Genomic DNA, 20065 nt, shown 5'->3' with positions numbered 1-20065 from the left:
GCAGAACGAGCAACAAAAGGCTTCATGCGCGAGACGTGAACGATTTCCGTGCTGCGCAGACGGCGGTCGAAGCGGGTTGAAAAAATAGCTCACTGGGGATGTTTGCGCACAACGGGAGACTCGCTCGCTGGATTCCGTGCCGACCGCTTGTGACCTCATGATCTCCGACGTCAGCGTAGCTCTGGCCGACTGGGGCTGGCCCTACGTCATCTCCTGACGCCGACCTCTGACGACAGCGTAGCTCTGACCTACTGGACTTGCCCTACGCCATCTCCTGACGCCGACAAGAGCTCTCGCAAGTGGTGCCCCGTCTTCGGACTCCTGTGACCGTGTTTCCATCTTTCGCATCTCTCATATCCCCTCGATATGTCCTCACTCGCTGGCTTAGCGCATCTCTCTTTCTCTGTAACTTTACTTGGGTGAGGAGGGATTAAAAGGATAGAAGCAAAGGTACAGAACAGCTTACGACCTTTATTCAGCACTGTATTGAACTGAATAAAGGTCGTAAGCTGTTCTGTACCTTTACTTCTATCCTTTTAATCCCTCCTCACTCCCATCCCCTGTGAGCTACTGTTGAGGTGTCGCACCCTGATGCAGACAGTTACGGGGTTCACTTTTCTCTTCTTTTCCCTCCTATAGCCCCCCTCCCCGTACAACGGTGTATGGGCCAACATACCGATGAGGAAATTTCTCCCAAAGCCCTGAACGCTCGAACCGGGACCCATAGTAAAACCTTATCGTCGGGATTAAAGGCCACGTCGTGTCGTTTGCTATCACAGCGACGTTTTCTGTCCTGCTGGATAGCTACCGCGTTTTTGTGAGCAGTTTTACGGCAATGCGTTACTCGAGCAGCAAACTCGTTGAGAGAGAAGTACAGCTTGGAGCAGTGGCAAAGAATGCCGTGTCGAAGACGGGGTAGGCAGGTCGTCCATACACGACTAAAAAAAAAAAAGCTGTGTTCAGTTGGTCGTTGTCGGCGAAGGGTACAAATAGTAAAATGTTATCCCAGTTTTAACGAAATAGCATTAGAGAGCTCGTGTCGCAGGAAACCCGCCGCCGGCGTCGGCCCCATTGGCTGTGAGCGAAAAATCGTCTGTGCGTCTGTTACCGAAAAATCAAGTTACCGATACAGCCGTGGGAGACCGCTATATACTTGTCTACGCGTGCGCGCGCGATCACACTGAAAAAGACGCACATTCGAAGAAAAAAAGAAGTGCTGAAGGTCACGAGGCGCGGTAGCTTCTTTGCCCTGCCATCCCTCTCTGCTTAGCTTCCAGCGCTTTCGTAGGGACAAGAGAAGAGATAATGCAATTGCAGCATACGACAAACCTTTGTAACTCCACTCGCACTGGACGGATTCTAAGTGTGCACTTAGCGGTTGAAGGGTGCTCTATAGTGCCGGATTTCACTATTGCGTTCAACTCTTAAACGCGAAGCTTAAGGATCCCCCAATTTTTGTGCTCAGGACGTAAGTACATCGATATCATGTCAAAGAGAGTGCGGTGGAAACACTCAGTAAGACCATTCGTCGGCGGGTGATATATAGAAGTAGTTTTATGCGTTGCATTATACACCCGCAGGAATTCCTCGAGGACCTTGGGAATAAAGGCTTTGCCATGTTTACTCAATATATGGTGAGGAGCTCCGTGGCGTACGCAAGACCATGGAGTTCAAGAAAAAGTAGGAGATTTAAGTGGCAGTAGCAAAACAAACAGGCGCATTCTCGGCGCACCTTGTTAAATGGTCGACTGCAGTGGCGATCCAAAGGTGACCGGAAGACGTACGCAGCAAAGGACCATGCATGTCTATTCCGACAAATTCAAAAGGTGTGTTCGGACAGGGAAGAGCCTGAAGGAAAGAATCAGACGGGGATGTGAATCGCTTACGGTGCTGACACGATGCGCACGAGCCCACGTATTTGGCTACCGTTGTGGACAACCAAGGCGAGTGGCAGCGGGTCTTGATGCAGTCGTTGGTCTTGTGAAAGCTTAGATGACCGGCAGCAATATCATCGTGAACTGCTTCCAAAACTCAAACACGAAGGCAGCGGGGAAAGATTGGCACCCACTTGTTACCGGTAGGATGGTAAATATAGCGATGGAGCACACCATCCTCGAGGCAAAATTGCCGAAGCTGGGGTCGCAAGCAGCTGTTGGGTGGTTTAATGACACCACGAAGGCGATCAATGAAAGCCCGACAGTAGGAACCTGTCAGCTGAAGTGAACGTAAAACGGAGCTCGAAGATACCTAAATGGGGTCCATGCGAGGCGAGCGATACGTGTTGTGATGCAGGCTGGGTGTCATAACCATTAAAAGACGATGCGGAGGACATATTGTCAGAAGAGAGCGAAAATGGGCATCGGGACAGCGCTTCGACATTGTGATGACATTTGCCAGACTTGTACGTGTGTCGCTAGTCCCGTAATTAGGGAGGAAATCGCCAGGCTAATTCCGAGGGCCGATGTATCGGCCCCCCGAACTGCCCCACGAAAACGCGGACAATTTAGTGTTGGTTCTTTTGGTGCGGCAGCAAACGCCGGTTATGGTCCAAAGAACGAGGTAGAGCCGAGAGTGGATAACAAAGCCAAATATATATTCACAGATAAGGGAGAAGACTCAACACGCAAACATGCACACTCGGCAGTTATCAAATACAAGACGACACCACTCGCAAGATACTCCAATAAATTCAAAACAACGGGCACAAACGACCACACGTGCTACAATGAAATCTCATGCATTAACTATCCAAACATACTTATGGACTAGAATGTTTGTCAAACGTATTCAATCCAAAGTTCTTGGAACAAAGCTTGAATAATTCTCTTCCAGGAAACACTCGAAATACAGCGCCAGTTGTCGCCCCACTGCGTCCGAGGTTTCTCTTCAAGGGAACTCTCCCGTCGTCATCTGACTGCACTTCAATAAAGTGAGCGGAAACACATCGGCCACTCACGCGCTGCTACTGCAGGTCACGTCTTCGCCCACTGGCAGAAAACCAATCTTTCTTTGTCACTGAGGGCAAGGCTTCACCCGCTGGTGGAAAACACTTCATCTCCTGATCGCCACCATCCGCTGCTCGCTTATATACGCTCGCCCTGGGTTCTCAAAGTTTCGTCGGCACACTGTAGAGCCAAAGCTGGGGAAGGGAAGGGGGTTTCTCGAAAACTCCGCAACCAGTGACGCAACCAAGGAGTTACCTTATCCTTCTCGATATTTCTAGAGATCGCTTGTCGAGGATGCGTGAAGGTTGGTCGGCACGGCGGCGGTTTCGAGAGGGAGAAGGGGCGCTTGAGCGCCGCTTTTTGATGCTTGTTCCTTACGCCGGCTTCTGTCACGTCTGCTTGGCGCCTGGTTTTACGCCATTAGAAATCGGTGGCGCGCGCTTTCTCGAGCTAGTTTGTGACAACGTGATGGTGAAGTCGCACTCTAGACGTCCTGACATATTCTTCATTGATGACAGCCAACAGAGTGCGTGATGGTCGGTTGACGATGGTGAAGGGCAGACCGTAGAGGTACGGGAGGAATTTCTGTATCGACCAGACGACAGCCAGACACTCCTGCTCCATGATCATGTGGTTCCGCTCAGCTGTTGACAGAGTGCGGCTAGCGTAGGCTACAACTACCTCTTTAGAGGCGGAGTCAAGATGCAGAAGGACTGCTCCAATGCCTTGCGCGCTTGCGTCGTCAAAGTGGCGCAACACTGGTCCGGAAGTCAAGCGTTCTTTCAGAGTTTCAAACGCGAACTCACAGCCGTTGGGCTATGAGAAAGGAACACCAGCGGCTAATAACTTATGGTAGCAAAGTTGCGTATAAAGCGACGAAAGTAGGACGCTAGACCAAGAAAGCTGCGCAACGTCTTTTAGCTGGATGGTCGAGGGAACTGTAGCACAGCTGCGATCTTGTCAGGGTCTGGTTAGATTCCGTATTTCGAAACGACGTGATCGAGGACTTTGATGCTTTCGCTGGAAAATGTGCACATTGTTTTGTTTTTCTGAAGGCCAGCCTTGCAAAGACATTGAAACACCTCGTTTAATCGTTGAAGATGTCAAGTAAAGGTAGATGAAAAAACAACAATATTATCTAAGCAATAGAGGCAGGTCTTCTATTTTAAGCTGCGAAGAAGAGAATCAATCATGCTCTCAAACGTGGTTGGAGCATTGCACAAGTCGAATTGCATTACATTAAATCAATGAATACCGTCCGGTGTAGCGAAGGCAGATTTTCCTTTGTCAGCCTCTTTCATGGGGATTTTACAGTACCCTGATTGTAGGTCAAGGCTCGAAAAATATTTCGCCCCTTGGAGTGTGTCTAAATCGTCATAAATTCGAGGAATATAGAAACGAACGAACCCTCCTTCTTTTACCTAAAACGACTGGAAATGACCATGAACTCGAAGAGGGCCGTGTTTGTTTTGCGATAGCATGTTGTTAACTTCCTTTTTAAATACTTTTTCTCTTTGACTGCGAAACACGGTATGGCCGACAGCCTATCACACGAGAACCATTGGTTTCAATGTGCTGCACAGCCACCGCAATCTGGCTCAGTGTTGTGGCACAGCTGTCGAAGCAGGCTTTGTGCTTAGTAAAAAAAAGGCAATAAAATGGACATAGGCCGGGCAGGTAGCGCGTAGGCACGCTAACCACTGGTCATTAAGGGTAACTGACTGGATTCACAAAAAAGGCAAGCGAGTGAGGGGGAGACAGAAAGTTAGGTGTATAGATAGAGTATACAGTTAGGTGTATAGTTAGGTGTATAGTACCGTAGCACGTGTGGCTGCCGGCCAATATTTTCAGAGTGTTCTATTGTTGCTAGATGCAGGGATCGTACCACACGTGATATCATAGAGGCAGAAAAGATTTGCTCATTGAAAGATGCTTGTGTTAGCACCCCTTTTTGTCGCGCTCACCGATAAGGATAAGTTGTTCCTTTGCTTGTCAATGTGATGTACTTATGCATTGTCATTGTGTTTCGCGCATGACTAGTGCGACCGGTAACTGTATAAAAGCGAACACCTTCACAAGAAATAAATTGTTGGCAGTTTAGCGCTCTGTCTCGTCTCTTCTCCTGTCCCCTCCTGCCCTGTCGTTTGCGCTGGTAAGCACCCTTTATGATATTAGGAAGTTTGCTGGTATAAAATGACAGCACCAAGCACAGGAACGAGTTGACTGGCGGAACATGGGAGCTAGAGGCATTTGTCCTTCAGTGGGCGTTGTCAGGCTGCTGCTGCTGCTGCTGAGCATAAAATAGCGCTTCGGACTGTTCAGATGTTGGGTCTGAACCGATGACAGCTCGAAAAGAGGAAGAACTTGGACCTGAAGCTGGTGATGAACACGGGCATAGTGCCGCGATGGAGATCAATGAAGAAATGTTTATTGTCGCCACTGTCATTAACTTGGGGGACAGCATGGATTCTGCAGTTGTGTTGCAAATGGGCAGAAGAGTGCGGCCACAGGAAAATCGGGGAAGTCAAGATGCAACGAGAACTCCACGTAAAGTGCAGCAAAAGAGAAGGCGCAACTAATGCATCACCATCGGCTAATTAGGTAGATGCGTCAGTTAACACGTGCCCATGACTAGGGCGCAAAACACAGTCTTCAAAAATGACCAAGCTGAAGATCGAGGGTGACAAAACAGGAATGGCGGCATCCATTAAACAAGAGCTTGCACAGGAATACCTTCAAGAGTCACTGACAACATACTGGCCGGGCGAACTGGAGGTATTTTTGATGGTCGGCGGGACGCAGTTTTCCCTCCAAAAACTGCAATCCTTAGTTTTGCGAATGTTGTACAACACGGTGGGAGATGGGGAGAAGAACGATGCGGGGCGGCGTTAGGGCGATGGAGAGCGCCGTCTGGAAGAGTGGTAGTCCTGATGTTGACGTCGGGACGCTGGAGAAGATGGAGAACAGTACTACGTGAACGGGTAGGTGTCTGGAGAATAGTGATAGAGTCTTGAGAACCAGTTTCACTCGAACTCAGCATAGCCTCGTCGTTTATCCTGCTGGCAGCGACGGGAGTAACGAGGAATGTGGCCTCGGATACTGCAGTATAAGAAAACGGGGCGGTATGAGCGCCACGGAGGATACGAGGGTGCAGCAGGCACTCCACCACGCACAGCAGCCAAATGGCCACAAGCAATATCAGTAGACCCAGATGTCACGGCAGCAGGCGGAATTGCAGCAATATCCGCATATGTGGACATTAGAGTTTAAGCAGCCGATGGTGTCGGTGTCGTCATGAATGCCACATTAGCGTATGTGGGCATTGGGCGTGCTGGCGGAGCGACCGGCGCTGTCTGTGTCGCCATTGCCACCAACTCCTGCTTCACAAGTTTCCGCGCAGGTCGAACGGTGGGGACGGAGTGGGGACTACAGTGGACCACTGCTGTTCCAGGTCTCGATGTTCTTCGCTGATCAGAGGGAGGCATAAAGCGAGGATCGCTGTGTTGTTGACGGCAGAGGGACTGCAACTGGTAAAGGCGTTGGCATGTCGAAATTGAATTGCTAACAGACAAGGCGTTGAATGTAATCGGGCCGATTTATTTAAGGCTGTGGCGACCACGCTCGGCTAGCACGGCGACAGAGGGACATCATCCATATACTAAATGCATGTCGGACTAGTTTTCAAGTTGAAGAGTCACAACCAGCTTCTGTTTCGCGGTTTCGGAACTACCCGATGAGCATCCGAAGATTTGTCACAGCTTGGTGGCAAAGATCGACCAATCGACGAAGTCAGTTTCATGATTGAAATACCACGTTTTGGCTACACCGGTTATGTAGAATGAGAGGTAGCTCAATTTCTCCGCTTCGTTCCACCGATAGACTAAACCCAGACGTTTGTAAATGTCGAACCAGTTCTCATTGTGGTCACCACCGAGACCCGCGAACATGGGTGGTTCGCGCTGAGGGCTGGTGACAGTGTATGAAGGGCGGGCAGCAGCCGGTATCGGTGCGGTAGTGTTATGGTGTTGGGTGCGATGTCTGCATAGGATCGGAGCTCCACCAGATCGGAGCTCCAGGTGGCAGACGAACGTAGGAAAACGTCGGGATCTTGACCCACTTCCACCACTCTGAAAGGCGCAGGAAGACTTGACCAGGCAAGGCTGCCGCAGTGTCTGTCCTGGCTCCGAACATCATCGAGAAAGAACGATGATGATGGGTATGTGCAAGTGGGAACGATGAAGTAATTTAAATGTGCTTACAATATTAACAGACAAAAATGCCAAGGAAAGTATAGGGGAAGTTATTAGACCAAATTGTAATGTAAATAAGAAGAAAGAAAAGTGGGTGAAAAGATAACTTGCCGTGGGCAGGAACCGAACCTGCGATCTTCGACTAACGAAGGTCACAGGTTCGGTTCCTGTCCACGCATCTAATACTTCAAAAGAAGTATTAGATGAGTGGATCCGCCTGTGTCAGTGACACATCTATTGCACAAAATAGCTCTGTGTTGTCCTTTTTTATTAGAGAGCTTACGTGATGGCATGTTTGACGTCACTATTTCACGTCACTGCGCACACTTGGAAGTCTACTTTTTTTCCAGCTTTTTCCGTCAATAAAAGGTTGCTATAGTGGCATTCCTCTGTCTTTATTCCCTGTCCTTCCTTCGTATTTCAGGCATTGCGCCAGAAATAACATGTTGAGCAAACCACCTCAGTCCATCACAGTGACGTTGTTTGCAAGAATATACCAAGCGCCTCATACTCGAGGTACATTTCACATTGCTTGAAAGCGGGGGCGCAGCCAGCAACGTTTTCGAGAGCTGGTTGGAAGGGTTAAGTTACCCTTTATGTGTGTGCGTGAGTGCGTGTGTGTGCGCGTGCTAAATTGAAAATTTTCGAGGGGGGAGGGTGACCTGCCAGCCTCCTCACCACTATACTGGCGACGCCATGGAATGCTTTTTGAAAGGTAGCACGAGTAGTCTTCCGGTATAAGATATGGTGCTAGAGAGAAAGATAAAGATGCAAGGAAAGGCAGGATGGTTAACCAGACGCACGTTCGGCTTGCTACCCTGCACTGTGGAAGGGATGAAGGGGATAAAAGAGATAGGATAGAGAGAAGAAAGGTACGCACAATCACGAGCACACTCGGGGGAGCACACGCAGTCTACATGCGGTCGCTCAGGTTTATTGTCTTCAAGTAATGTAGTAGCGCTTTAGTCGCTTTCTGCGCAATTGAGGCACACGCCCAAGGTCCCAGAATATTCTGCACAGAGAAGGGTCTAGAGTCTATTTGGTTCAATGCCATCCGGAGCTGGCATCGCTGTGTGTCGTAGCAAGCGCAGCTGCACAGGACGTGTTCGATGGTCTCTTCAGCTCCGCAGGAGTCGCATGCAGAGGTGTCTGCCATGCTAGAAGTACAGTTAATCACTACTGTCTCACATCTTTCAGCTCTTGCATCGCAATTGTGATAGTACGCTGGAGGGATTCCCAGCTGGTTTGAACCCTCATTTCGAAGGCACCCATGGTCAGCAGTGTGCTCCCAGAGTTATGAGTATCTACATATCTTATCACACGTGACGCTTACGCGGAGATTTTTGGCGACGTTATTCATAAACGTCCTCCTTGGCCATCAAGACGCGTGCCGAGCCAATGCATGCCAACGGCACTGATAAGGGACGTGTGCCTGGGCGAGGCAAAGGGCAATCTCGTGCGCGTCCGGTTGCCCCTCGAAGAACGAGAATTCCGCAACGCTCGTCGTCTCACGTCTCTTCGCATACACGCTGGGATGACGCCGTGTGCCGAGAACATCGCTGTAAACAGGAAATGCCGGCGTTTTAAGGGTATCGCGGAAATGCTCCGCGAATGTCTGGCGCGAACACGCGACGGGCGAGAACTCTTTCGTGCTTTTTCGAGTCTTTCGCTCGATGCGCGCCGCCAATTCGTCACCCTTTGGCACGCGCCATTTATCGGTAGTAAGTTATGACTTATTTGAACTAAATTAACGCGACCTCGGTCCTGTGGCAGAAAGCGAAACGATACAGAAATTAGAGAGATGACGCAGCCACGACAAGAATCTACGGAGTGAATACCTGTGGTATAGAACGAGGACTGTACATAGCTGGAGGAGCCCACGTTTCGAAAAGGGGACTTCCAGCAGCCACTTCGGCAGCACTTGCAATTGTCGTCGTAACGACGACAAATCGCCTAGCCTGAACGTTTCTCCTAGCGAAATTTCTTATTCTGCCACAGTTGTTTGCTAGCGTATACATAGGCTAAGATACGTGGCAACGACAAGAATCAGTGAAATAGAGGCAAAACAGACAAATCAAGTCAAATAAATGTCGGATAAAATGAACTGAATGAAGTTCAATCGTGTGGAATAATCAAGAATTAGAGTTCAGTTTTAGATATAAACTTATACACTTCACCTATAAAAAACGGTAGTAAAAGATTACTACACAATGACTGCAAGGGTTTTGCGTCCTAAAACCATAATATGATCATGAGAGACGCCGTATAGCCGAGGGCTCAGGAAATTTCCACCCCTGGGGATTCTTAAAAAACACCTAAATATAATCGCACGGGCCCCTAGCAGTTCGCCTCCATCGAAATGCGGACGCCGCCCAAGGGATTCAATCCCACGGTCTATGAAAGACGACCTGCAACCAATGCGAGTCGAACTTACAAGCTCAACAATGACTACAATCAACTGTCGTTTCAGCTACAGCAACAGACGCCCCATTACACGTATTCTCTTTGATATTCCACCTCCCTGGATATTCATGCGCTTTTTTTTTTCAAATTTGTCGAAGGATTTGAGACATACATATTATCAGGCTCCACAGCTACAGAGGCCAGAGAAGACATGACAAAAGTTGTAGTGACAGTTCGTATTTAAACATATTTAGAAAAAAGTAACGCATATTTACATAAAGTAACGCGTATATTTTAAAATAACACATATTTACAAAATATGATCACCAGATCAGGTATTGTTAGGTCTTTGATTTGACGTATAGCAGCACAGCTGTTGTTATAGGAGTCTTCGTAGAATTTTTACGAGTCACTGGACCAGATGCACCTTTCTCGATTTGCCCCAGCGTAAGAGGTCACTATTCTCCTCTCCCTACCTTATAACATCGTTCTTTATCACTCCTTCACTCCCTCATCACCAGTGTAGACTAGCATGCAGGCCAGAGCAAACTGTATAACTAAGGGCGACCTTTCTTGATTGATTGATATGTGGGATTCAACGTCACAAAACCACTATATGATTATGAGAGACGCCGTAGTGGGGGGCTCCGGAAATATCTATTACCTGGGGTTCTTTAACGTGCACCTAAGTTTGAGCTCACGGGCCTACAGAATTTCCACCTCAATCAGAAATGCAGCCGCCGAAGCTGGGATTCGATCCCACGACCTGCGGGTCAGCAGCCGAGCACTTTAGCCACTAGACCACCACGGCGGGGCCAGGGCGACCTTTCTGTAAATACACTCTCTGTTTCTTTACAAAATATTATTTGGAGTGCTAACTATATACTGCACAGCTAATAAACATACCACGAAGCATCATGGATAAACTATTCCAAACTTCAGAAAACGCTGTTTGCGCTGGCAAGACTGCTCAAAATAACAGAGATGGCTATATGATATCCAGAGCCAGAGCGGTACTTTCATTCAGCGCTGTCCTGGGACTTGTGGACTGTATATAACGTTGAATCACGGGTTTTCGTCGAAGCCAAGGGGATACTTGCTCCGACCACATGATATTAATCAGTCTGAAGGATTTGACGGTGACCAAAAAGCGGCAATGGCAAAAAAAAAAAAAAAGGCTGCGCTACGTGCGCGCAGGCGTCTGGCTTGCCCGGTGAGTCACGTTGCATGCACGGGGAGTCACGTCAGATTTTTCTTTTTTTTTTTTCTTTTAATGATAAGGGGCCATTCAAGCGAGCCGGCGGCTGTTCAAGTCAAGTGCGTATAGCAAGGAACTCCGAAAGGTGTAAGAGTTGGTGTGCGGCGGCAGATCCTTATCTTAGTTAGGACAGCTTTTCCGATGATAATTACTTTTCTCGTACGCAGTGAAAATACGAAGTCATGTATATTGTACTGCCAAATTTACACTTTACGTACAAAAACCGCAAATATTAAGAACACGTCATTCACAAGCGAATAATATGCGCAGTTAAAAGTGGTTTTCATAAGCCACGAAAACATCATAGAAACGTACGTGAGACGTGAATAATTAATTGGAGCTAATTGCGTTTTGTTTCAATTAACGTCGTAAGTTTCGGAGAATATAAAAATGACTTATCCTGAACGAATTAATATTTATGTGTACAGGTGTATCACTTGGAAACGAATTTATTGCAACAGAATTCAATTACATGCTGTGTCTGAAAGAAAATTAGCTGTGCTGTGCGCAGGTCTGATGCCCTAAAAGCTGAAGCGAATTCTATTTGAAGTTTACTCCTAAATTTTTTTGCGAGTGGATGAACTGCCAACAAGCTGATTTGATTTATATGTGGGGTTTAACGTCCCGAAACCACCACATGATTATGAGAGACGCCGTAGTGGAGGGCTCCGGAAATTTCGACCACCTGGGGTTCTTTCACGTGCACCCAAATCTGAGCACACGGGCCTACAACATTTCCGCCTCTATCGGAAATGCAGCCGCCACAGCCGGGATTCGATCCCGTGACCGGCGGGTCAGCAGCCGAGTACCTTAGCCACTAGACCACCGCGACGGGGCTAACAAGCTGCTTTCGACGAGAACACAACAGTGCCCTCATATACACCGATGAACAAAAGCAGCAGTAACCTACGTTTGTTCTCTGTTCATCACGAATATTCTTCAGGCATGTGGTAGCGTAACTTCCACTGTTGACGTAACTTCCATAGAAGCCCAAGTATTCAGTAGCTGCCTACTCGTTGCTGCGGTCACCATGTATACGCATGGAGGGGACAACTGAAAGCAAGTCAAAAGTAAATAAATAATATATGACGTCACAACCGGAAGCGGTAGTAACGTCCTCCATTTGCTCCACATGGCACAAAACTGAATTTTACTTAATTGCTGACCTGTTACGTGCCGTCATAAATACGCGATTTTATTGACCCTTATTGCTCGCTAATTGCGTGAGCCAGAGAATAGAAAGACCAACGAGAAAGATCAAGTAAGCAAGGTTGTTTTATTAGCCGAATGGTGTACTAGCAATATACAACGATATTCTCGCAGATGAAATTGTGACGCAACCGTTCACAAGCACCATTACATAATAATTCTAAAACTTACGTTTCCCAATCTTGGAAACCAACTGCAGCGAGACAGCAGCCTTGGGAATATATCGCTTTGGCAAGTACAGCCTCTCGTTGCTTAGCATTTCGCATTCAGCGTCACCAAAGACTAGGGTATACGCAGGGCGTGCGCCAGCGAAGGCAGTCGGCAGTCACAGGAGCGTCTATCTACACATTCTGTGAGCTAGTTCAGCTCTGAAATGTCACGCCAGTAAACAGTACATAAGCAAATAAACACACTACTGAAGGTATGCACGAAACCACCGCCACGCAGAATGATTGACCCGGCAATCCACCGAACAAAACACAAGCTCTGGTAGCAAATTGCCTGGGTACGCCCCCCCCCCCCCCCCCCATTTATGTCACTCGACTAAAAATTGAGGCAATCAACCATTTAGCCAGTTTTCGGATAAACCATAAAGTAAATATATCGTTAACTTTGACATATATAAAATCACGACCCTGTAAAAAATTGAGTTTTTAGTTTTGGTTAGTTTTTCCCTCCCCACATAGTCGCACTTCAATCGTCGGCGGGCGTTGAGGCAATAGGCTTTGGACACTTTTCGTTGCAAGTTTCGCGACCAATATGATTTCACAATGAGCCCTCCACTACGGCGTCTTTCATAATCACATGGTGGTTTTGGGACGTTAAACACCACATATTATATACTATTTCGTAATGGGGAATATCTCTGACTCTTATAATTTGATCATGGCTCGTTCGCACCTGCATGCGGCTACAGCTACGGTCACGTGACCATGTTAGTGACAAAGCGCTTTGTCACAAATAGTCGCGAAGCTGCTTTGGCTCAGGCGCTCTGTGCTTTATTTTTATTTTTTGCAAATAACCATGGTGTAGCACGAAAGCGCAAAACAGGCACACAAAGACACACCACCTGCTGGCGCGCTATAACATGACTATTAGCAAGCGCCAACTAGGCCAAGAGCAAGTCCTTCTCAACTTTTTTTCAGAACCAATCACATACGCAAAAACAGGTCGTCAGGTTTTTTTACGGGGCAATGCAAATGCAAACCACCTGTGGTCAGACCTGCGTGGCGACGCGTAAAGTCGCCGCGCGCAGGAGGGAACAACGATCGCTATGAGATTTCTTTTGGTCGCCACTCGCAAATAAGAATCACGGCTGGTTCAGGAAATAACTTACAATCAAATTTCGCTCACGTACCGAAATTATTGAATCACTTTCCTAAGCAAAATCCCATGCCACTTTTTGAGAAGCCCGCGTGATATTAAAATATGACATACAGATAAATTAATGGTCTAGGCTCACCGGTGAGGACGAAGTCGTGGCGAGTGAATTGTTTTGAACCAATCAGCACAGTGTCAGTCACTTTTTTGCTAATGCGCAAGTTTTTAATGCACGTCGTCGTCCGCTTCACGTCGCCTGCGTCTTTCAGGAAGTCATGCATGCGCTGCTGCCTTCCCACAACAATGACATGCGTTTCAGCCCCCCCCCCCCCACACACATACACACACAAAAAAAGTTTTTTCGCTTCTTTTCCAGACTTGAGCGCGGCACTGTGTCAGTAATCCACTCACTACACCTGCCAATCTAATATAGTCATTACGGTGACTTGACCTGCAGGTCTCGGGATCAAATCCCAGCCGTGGCCGCGCCGCATTTCGATAAACTCCGAAATGCCAGAGGTCTGTGTACATAGGTTTAGGCACACGTTAAATGACTCCAGACGGTCAAAATTTCTGGAGCCGCTACTAAGTCCTCCCTCATAACGACATTGTGGTATTGGGACGTGAAAACTCAACTATCAATTTAAGCACTACACAGCAGCTTCTGAGCGCACCGCACTGTGGTTTTCTTTTAGGCGTGCCCGCTAGGTGGAGAGCGCCCCGTTGGATTTTCAGAATAAATGTGTCTACGTGCACTTCAGACCATCTTTTTCGTATTATTCGTGCACTAAAAATAGCAAAAGCCTATTTTTTCCAGGATTACCTTGCTTTAAATTGTCGCATTGCTCGAGCCGCCACGTTGTAAAATAAAACAGTAAAGTGTCCTTTTATTTTCCTTATTCTCCAATCACATGACCAAGATAGGCAACGCTGCATCTGCGCTTAGGTGCGTCAACAAATAATGTGGCTCGGCATCGAAAAACTAGGAGCAAGATATTTAATACACGCAACTGCGGGGAAGGGCCATGTTATGCTATACAAAACGTCATTCCTCGTATGTTATAGAATCATAAGAACAGAATAGCCGCCGTCACGTCCTGCCTTGTGTGCACAAGCTGGACCCAAAACGCAGGAATGACACCACGATATCTGAGACAGAGTGATACGCCGGAAATAATGGGAATCGTCTATGACATGTCACTCGGCGTATGCGATTGTCTGTACGATGCGCGCAAGGCTAGCGGCGTTTGCTGACTGTGTGACTAAGAATGTGGAATATAAAAAAAAAATCGCAGGCAAAATCTTCCACTTGGCTCACGTGAACCCGCAATGAAAAAAAAAAGGCCGCATGTGCGTTAATAAAATGCCCACTGACTTTTAGAGCAAGCACTTTGTGTTGTTTGTTTTTACTATTTTTACTATGACTTAAGGTTTTTTTGTTGAAAATAATAACAAATTTTAAGTACTGTCTTTAAAACGTAATACTCGACGAGAAGTTACAGACCATACTGACCAACATCTAAATAAATAATTAAATTTTCTTGCATTATCATATCTGAAAGCTGTAGGTATGTTTATTATATTTTTATCCCCCCCCCCCCCCCCAAAAAAAAAAAGCTAAGAAACGCGCAGTGCGTGACTAGGCAGTTGTGCGCAGCGACATCATTATTGCCCCACACGCGGTATCATGGAACGTGTTATATTATGCAAACGCGTGACTAATGCACGCGCGCAAGCGAAATGCACTGAAGTAATGAAGAGCCCGCAAGCAAAACCGAGACTGCATGTCACACCCACCTTCACCGACGCCTCCTCATCCGCCTCCGAAACGCCCATTGCGCAAGTTGTCGAGAGCAAGAACGCTGACAGAGCTATGCGGTACGTGCAAGGCATTTATCGCGCGCATAATGGCTCTACTTGTTTCATTGCTTCAATAGACCAAATACGTCGGCAGAAGAGAAAGCCCAGAGCGTTGAGAAGTTACTGTTGCATTTGATTCATCAGCGCGCAGCACGAGTCATCCTCCCATGCTCGAAACATTAATGCTGTCACACGTAACTGCCTATAGTTGGATACAACTTTAGAAGTCGGCGGCATTCATTTACCCCTCCAAGGCGGATGCACACAAGCCTGCACCAATAGGCGCGCACTCCAGACATAAGCTGCACGGCGGATTGTAATTATGTACGATGTTTCTTGTATCCTGATGATTTTATCACGAACTTCTAAACTGCTACTTCTTCTAAACTAGGCACGCGTATATAACGGGTGTCCCACTTGTCATACACAAAGCTTTCACAACGTATGGATCATTCAATGCGATAACGACAAAGCCCACATTTTACGAATTCCACGGAAGCAGTCGTCAGTATCGTTTAAATTATTCCATGAATTATCTTAATTAGTAGATGAACAGTGATTGAATAGCATTTCAATTGTCGTTGACAGTTCAGCCAGCTAAAAAAGAAACCGATAGATCAATTTCTGGAGCAAAGGAAATGCTGATATAAAGAAGCTAAAAAAAGGTTTTCCGGATTACTTTCAGCAGTACTACAGTAAGTGTGCAACTGTTTGCTGCAGACTTTCATTACGCTGCGAACAGAAAATGCTGCTCCAAAGAGACAACGCCACCAGTCAGAGAGCAGCCGTGAATCAAGGTCTTTATCCCATGGAGCAATGTTATGTATAAACTTCACCGCAATACATACGAAAACTCTGGTGCAGTTGGCGCAAGTCGCACTTTGGTGCAAAAGCGTTCGCGTACTTCCTTTTTATCATTAGCTTTTTTGGAAGCGGGGGGGGGGGGGGGGCGAGAGAGAGGGGCATCCGCAGTGGGGCATATAAGTCATATTCTTTCTTTCACTGCCGTGGCATTGCACTAGGATATGCGGCACCCGAGTGTCTAATCATGCTGTGCTTATTGCCATGCTGTGCTTATTGTTTATTGCTTGTCTATTTGAATTATTGCTATTTCTAATAGAGAAGAGGGAAGCCCCCTCCCCCTCTTCCCTATGACCCTTTTCCACACGCCCATGCTTTGATCAGCACAGTAAGGAGCACACAAGCAGACGATGGAGGCGGAAATGTTGTAGGCCCATGTGCTCAGATTTGGGTGCACGTCAAGGAACCCCAGGTGGTCGAAATTTCCGGAGCCCTCCGCTACGGCGTCTCTCATAATCATAAGGTGGTTTTGGGACGTTAAACCCCACAAATCATCATCATCATTGACTATGATCTTTACCAAGTTTAAGCACATTGAAACGCACGTTATGGGGAATCGCAACAGTCACGAAAGTTAGGTTTTGGTGGCAAGGTACACCTCATGTGTTTATTCCGGCGAAGAGTAAACATATATATCACGGCCTGACGCGCCTCTGCCTACAAGTGGCTGGCAGGTTGGCTCGGACTTAAGTCGCTCTATTTAAGCGCAGACGGGTTAGCAGCGCCATCACCCCTGGAAAAGCAAGCTGGTTCACGCAGCTGTTCTATGCGCTGAGTGCTTTGTGTTTAAAAGCATGCACGTCTCACTTGAGCCGTTCGCGAACCCGAGATGAACAGCTTGCTTCCGCGCTAGCGCGGTCGACAGCAGACTCGAGATGTATGTGACTACGGTCACTTACATTTATGGGCAGGGTTCTCCTTCAGGGTGCAAGGTTCACGCCGCGCCCCCTACCCTCCCTACTTGTTTGTCAATGTATAGGACTCACTTTGCGTTGCGTAACCCCTGGTCACAAACACACACACGCATATATATATATATATATATATATATATATATATATATATATATATATATATATATATATATATATATATATATATATATATATATATATATATATATATATATATATATATATGAACAAAGCTTCTTCTGGCTACCGTAATAAAAAGCGCAAATGGTAGGGGACGTTTAGTGTGAGCAGAAAAATTTAGCGTGCTATCGAAAAGAACACCAAGATCACTGAATTCATATGCCTTACATAGGGACATAGTATTGACAAAGTATGGAAATGACGCGATGGATTTTTTGCGAGATATACTAACGAATTCAATGTGGTCTTTGAAGTATTCAGACAAAGGTTATTGTTGAAACACCATTCAAAGAAAGAACGCAAATATGATTGCAGCAAGCGACAGTCCTTAACTGAATGAATTTCCTTAAATATCTGAATGTCATCAGCATAAGAGAGAAAAGAAAAATAACAAACTGCAAAGGAAACGTCGTTAACCTAAATTAAAAATAAAAGTGCGCCTAATACCAACTCTTGAGCAATCCACTAGTAAATTTGTGCAAAAAAGACGTTAGACCATTTAAGGCAATATAACATGATCTATTAAGCATATAGCTGTGCAAGAGATTCACAAAAAGTTAGTCAAAATCAAAGATTGCAAGTTTGACCAAAAACGGTGAGTGGCTGACTACATCAAAAGGCTTGCTCAGGTCACAGTAGGCTACATTAATCTGTCCTTTCTGAGAAATGGGAGGTTTGCGTCATGAAACAAACAAGATTTGAGGTAGTTGAGCGGTCAAGGAGAAACCTGTGTTCATTAGGAATCAATGGCTCATTGACGTAACCTACACTAGGGTCGTTCCACACCAAACGTCGCAGCCATTTTGGTGACCATCTCAAATGTATTTAAAAAAAATTGTGCTGACTTACTGCATTGAAAACAGTAAAACGGCAGGATGTTTCCGAGAAAAAAAAAATTGTTGGTCACGTGGGGGCCTTCTGAGCTTCCCGGAATCTTGTTTTGTTGTTGTTTGTAGAAAATTTTATTTCAAAAATAACGCTCCTTCATTCTATGCCAAATTTGGTCTACAAGGTTCTTGTGTAAGGTGTGTGAAGCTTAGTAATCTTAGTGCAATTTTACTAGAACATACGCCTCCAAAAATTTAGCGAAAATGTGTTACGTTTGCATTTTTTCTATTGAAATACTGTACTATGTATGAATATCTGAGTAGTGAATACTTCCCTCACTGAAAAAGTATGGAAAAAGTATGTTTAGAGCTCTCATGCGGCCAAACTTCGTGAAAAAAAAATCACAAAATTTAGCAAAATATTCATTTTTGTGTATATTGAGACGCTATTTGCACCATGTGGTGGTTCAATTAAAATCACCGGGTTCAATTAAAAATCCAAAACTTAGCTGGCCTGTAGAAAGATTTTTTTCTAATAAAGCAATATAGTAACTTGTGCTCCTGTGCATATAGAGAGAGCTCGGAAAAAGCTGAACTTTTCCTTCCACTTGCTGAATAATAATAATAATAATAATAATAATAATAATAATAATAATAATAATAATAATAATAATAATAATAATAATAATAATAATAATAATAATAATAATAATACATCGTTCACGCACAAAACTCAATCGAAATGTCCTAGTGACAGCATGCACCTGCCATCTATATGCCTAGCTTGAAGTGCTATGCAGACCGTTAGAAATAGCTCAGCAAGAAACATGATTTCGAGGGGCGGGGGTGGGAGCACATTGTACTTTATGTACGTTCGTGCGTGCGTTTGTATGTGCGCCTGTATTGAAGCACACGAAAGATTCAAAATCTTGGATGTGCTAGCAGACAAAATTACAAAGGTAGCAGACAAAAAAATTTTAAAAAGAAATCGTTCGCCCACTACGCACCCAAGCGTGTATACATGCCACCTACGATGAACACGAAAAAACCTTTTACATGTAAATAGAAAAAAAAACTGCATGAGGCCCGCGATGCGCAAAATCCATTCGTGCGGGCGTAAATGGTGACGCTATGTGAAAATCAGTACTATTTCAACATCAACATTCCGCCGTAGAATAGCAAAAAAGAACACACATACGCACACACACGCAAAAAGGGCCTTCCACTGTGGGCTAGGAGTGGGGCTGCAGAAACAACAACGTCCCTTCAAACGTCGCCTCCGCAAGTACTCCGCTTAAATTCGTGAGTAAAAACTTTGCATAAATAGTAAAACATTAATTTTAAAAAAATCAAATTGAAAAAAAAATAGTCAGAGGTCCCACCGAGATTTGAACTCGGATCGCTGGATTCAAAGTCCAGAGTGCTAACCATTACACCATGGGACCAAGACAGTGGAGGGCGATTTAAACTGCTACTAGAGGACTAAAGACAAAAACATTTCTGCGCATACACACAGGTTTTTTTAAATCATTTTTTTACTTGCTAATAAACACTTTATTATTACTCTGTTCTTAAAACGAAGTCGCAAACAGTTTTACAGTTTCAAACTCGGGACGCTGCTTGTACACTTACTCCAAAGATGGCGCCACGTCACAAGCACTACGTTCAATCAAGGAAAAAAAAAAAACCGTGTTCTACTTCCTACGCGTTGCAACGGTTGTAGTCTTGTTGCACAGTTCTCAGATATATTAATCGAGTAGAAGCCACTGAATTTACACGCCTTCTTTCGCTGTGTAGCTAAGGTGAAGATTTCATAATACAAACCAGCAGCAGTGGCAGTAAATTCATGGCAGAGCAGCCGTCAGAGAAACTGGCTTTGTGTCGGCACGAATATGCATACACCCAAGCCAAGCTACCCTGGTGGCATCCACCTGTACAAAAGTTATCCCATTAAAATGCAACTCACGCAAGTACGGCGAGTTCTAAGGCCGTCTTCGTATTCCAAGTACGCCGTGGGGTCCATCGTACTTCGGTCGAA

General features: G+C 45.9%; 1 non-coding gene across 1 annotated transcript; it reads right to left on the bottom strand.

Annotated features, from left to right (window-relative positions):
* Positions 1 to 19400: 19400 nt before the first annotated feature.
* On the bottom strand, positions 19401 to 19472 carry TRNAQ-UUG (transfer RNA glutamine (anticodon UUG)). Its single transcript has one exon. It is a non-coding gene; the product is annotated as a tRNA-Gln (tRNA).
* Positions 19473 to 20065: the final 593 nt, after the last annotated feature.

Source organism: Rhipicephalus microplus, chromosome X (genome assembly GCF_043290135.1).
Source record: "Rhipicephalus microplus isolate Deutch F79 chromosome X, USDA_Rmic, whole genome shotgun sequence".
NCBI lineage: Eukaryota > Metazoa > Arthropoda > Arachnida > Ixodida > Ixodidae > Rhipicephalus > Rhipicephalus microplus.
This window is presented reverse-complemented; position numbering and strand designations above follow the sequence as displayed.